Below are 3,925 nucleotides of genomic sequence, written 5' to 3'. Positions count from 1 at the left end.
AAAAAAGAAACAATGTCATATGAATAATATACCAATCTGCAGATAATCTTGTTCTGTATTTAAAAAGTGACATTTATTTGTACAACTTTCCTTTCTGCTCCTTACAGTGTAAAGCTGATAACAAGCAGCCCTGAGCACAAACATTGAATTTTATCAACAAACACAACTTATACTGAGAATTAGAGAAGGTAAAGTTAACATGCTATAGCATTGCACCACAGATCTTTTTGCCACAACATAATTGCAGGCATAAAATTAGACACAACCAAAATCCTTTCAGGAACCTACTAGAAACATCTCACCGTATTAGGCATTTTGAACTCATTCATTAAATATCATAGAAAAAGCCCTACTTGGTCTGTAGAAACACAAGGTGATACACGCCAAGAGGAAAATGTATTTTAAAGGTTATGCAAAGCTTTGGCAGAAAGATTAAAGTGGCACCATTATAATCCAAACCCCAATCCACAGAGTTGAGATAAAAGAGAAAGATCAGAGCTCCACCAGATTCTACCTGGACATCATACATGTAAAAGAAACATATGGTAAATATGAGAAGTAAAGGCTAAATATATTTTCAAGGGATACCATCCTGCAAATACTTTGCAAAAAATGAAAAATGGTACATTCTTCTCACAGTATACAAGACTTTGTAATAAGGTGGTTTCCTGGAATGTCATGGAGCTTGCTGCTTGCACTATGAGTTCATATCTGGGAGAGACAGTGGAGTCCACAGTGTGTTACAAAATCTCCAGGGAGTGGAAGAACTGTGAAAAAGGCTGACTACCAATCAGGTGAAGTCACCACAGGGATGCTTTGCAGTTGCTAATGATCCAAATTTCCAACTAGGTAGCTAGAAGCATGTGCCCAACACTTCCACACATTAGACAACACAGTGGGTCAAAATGAGTCAACTAACGAACCATTAGTTGATATTAGATTTATATTACAAAAAATCTTGTAAACCTCATAAGGAATTGGGTCTCATTACCCTTGGCACTGTACCAATAAGTAACAAAGAGCTTCCATCCCAAACAACACACCATCTCAACTGCTGACAAGATGCCACAGGAAGATGAAACACAGGAACAAGATGAGAATGGATAAGCATAAAAATAGCTTGAAGAAAAGCAGAAGTTCAGAAGTTCCCCTTTTCTTAACTGTTGATTTATATCATTTGGCAGTGTGGCAAAAATGCAGATGACTTAAAGCTACTGTATTCACCCTTAAAGAGAAATTTGCCTTTGCCTCATTTGGAACTCTGTTTCCACTGCTTTATCAACAAAAGATTAGCACAGTTCAAGCAGCTCAGATGTTCAAAAGATGATGCAAATTCTGAAAGTCCAGGAATGTTTGGCAGTTAATGGGATGCTGCAACAGGCAGACACCCACAGGTATAAGATGCAATATGGTGAAATACTCAGGTCTGCAGTAAAGCTTAACTACACCATCAAACACAGCTGTACCAGTCACATGCTGGGGATTTCCCAGCTGCAGACTCCCAAAGCACACAAGTTTCAAACAATTCAGTCACTATGTAATGAGCAACCATGTGACAACTTCATTTTCTCTTTCAAAACATCCAAACAAGTCTGGATTCAGAAAGACTGTGTGGCTCAGCCACAGTGACTCTTTTTTAGTACTTTTTCTGCTTTTATTGTGTCAAACATAACATGGCTACTGCAGTAGGGCTGTACTGGTTTATCACAGAAAGTACTTCTGTGACCTTTGTTCAGGAAGGAAATCAGTGTTCTTATGTACTCACGAGACCCTCAAGATTTCCTTAGCAACGTGATCTGGAGAAATCACATCAAGACCACAGGTTAAACGTGTGACACTCAGGCATCATTAAGTTCTTAATCTCTGTCAAGGTAAGAATTAGGAAAATAAAAGCCTGCATTTAAAATTCTTCGTACATCCTAATTCCACTTGGTTATTGTTTCTCTCCTTCCTCAGTTATAAACCAGACTGAAAGCCCATGAAAGAAGAGATGCAATTGAATTTTATCAACTGTCCTTTCCTCTGCTCAATGCTATGAGTAATCTGTTCTCAGACAAGAAAACATACCACAAGAAATTATTATTTACTTCTAGTTTCCTCTCTAGTTTGAGCTAATTGGCAGGTTTAAGCAGGAATATTACTAAAATAATTATTAATAAAGTAATTTTTTAAAAGGTTTAATTGCAACATATGTGTATTAAAGAAACAGTTTTTGCTAGGAGTGCAGGAGACAGGAGAACTACATTGACAATTATATTTCAGGAAGGAAAGAGGAAGTCAGAGGAGAGAACACTGCTAAGGGTCCTGCCCTTGGAAGGCGTTTGATTTAAAATACTGAAACAAGGAGGTATGTCCAAGCCACATTTTTTATCATCTCTGAACAGCTATTGTTTCAGAATGCTGACCAAATTTGAATGCTCACTGCAAAATATTCACTGTGCTCTACTCCTAGGAGCAGTCTTTAACATCACTTACAAATCAGCTGGATGCTATAGATCTCTCAACACCCTTTATATCATCCCATTTAATTTACTACATGCTATTCTAAAAGGAGAAAAACATACACTGGTTTGGAAAAAAAAGCTGACACATCCTCCAGATATGCAGGAGTCTGAGTCACAGAGGCAAAATGTACAAAAATAAAAGGAGGGTCTGCTGCATAATATCATAAAAAACAATAAAATTACTTTTGGCTTCTGCTGGTAGAATCACAGATTCTATATTCATGGTTTACCACTGTGGAAGGCATGCTGGTGATAATTTTGCATAGAGAACATACATAATGTGATGAAATATATTTGAAATCTTCATTTTGCAGCATCACTTCTTGAACAGATGACACTATCCTCAGAGTAATCATGTTTAGATGGATAACAGACATACAAGTGCACGACTTGGAAAGACTTCTTTAACTTCTTTTTATGAAAATACATTTGCCATGATAATCTAACCTCTTAGAAAAACTTAAAAAAGTGGACAGTGCAAGTGTTAACCTCTTGTTGATTTGGAGACAAGTTGGAGTAGGCAGGAGGATGTTAAAGTAGCAACACCTGAGGACATTGGTAAGAAAGCAAATCCAGTACATACTCAGACTGACAAAATTGAATTACTATGGCAGACAATGTTAAAGCATGAGATTTTTCAGTCCTTTATGTACTGAGATTGGAAGAGGTAATAAGTCAGAGAACATGAAAATATCCCCAATGCAAGAGAATGATGCCATTATTAGTGAATTCTGTGCAAGAATTTACTTGATTTAAAAACCCAACAAACCCCACTAAGAGGGCATAATGAGTAGATGAGATGAGGGAGACACTGTTGCATAAAGCCATAAGCGTGATATATGTGTTACAGTTGTCACTAACCTGCAAGTTCTGAATCCTAGCAGAGTAATTAAAATGATGATTGAAATTGATGTAGGGAAGTCATAAGTGAGAAGTTTTCTTCAAGAAGAAAACTTAAGATGGTCACAAATTTGTAATTCTACAATCAAGGAAATGATAATTTTGCCAAAAAATACTGTCTTCTTTAACTATTCAAGTGCAAACAGAAGTTCATAATAAAAAGGTACTATATAATAATGCAGATAAACCATAATAATCCATATGACTTAGGAGATACAAAGGGAGAAATATTGATAAAATAAGCTAGCAACATCAGTGGAAAGTCCACAGCTGACAGCACCAATGTAACATGAAGAATTTAAAAAACACCCAAACTTATCAAGACTACAATATCCTCAGCAGTTACAGAAACCTATTGCCAGATAGAAAGGATAAAACTTCTAATAGTGATGCAGAAGAGACAGACATTTTTAGAAATATTTTGATTCCATATTTGGACAGCTGTTCTTATGTCACATGATGATGTTGAACTATTTCCCAGACCCTTGGTAATGAAGCAGGATGTTATACAACATGCACTA

The 3,925-nt window shown here is 36.4% G+C and overlaps 1 long non-coding RNA gene across 1 annotated transcript; it reads left to right on the top strand.

Annotated features, from left to right (window-relative positions):
• Nucleotides 1-752: 752 nt before the first annotated feature.
• Nucleotides 753-2,561, top strand: LOC113946384. Its single transcript, XR_003527408.1, has 4 exons — nt 753-849; nt 1,737-1,871; nt 2,263-2,347; nt 2,453-2,561. It is a non-coding gene; the product is annotated as an uncharacterized LOC113946384 (long non-coding RNA).
• The last annotated feature ends 1,364 nt before the right edge of the window (nt 2,562-3,925 follow it).

Source organism: Corapipo altera, unplaced genomic scaffold (genome assembly GCF_003945725.1).
Source record: "Corapipo altera isolate COAL_440 unplaced genomic scaffold, ASM394572v1 48b, whole genome shotgun sequence".
NCBI lineage: Eukaryota > Metazoa > Chordata > Aves > Passeriformes > Pipridae > Corapipo > Corapipo altera.
The sequence above is the reverse complement of the archived record's forward strand: the minus strand, read 5'-3'. Positions and strand labels throughout refer to the sequence as shown.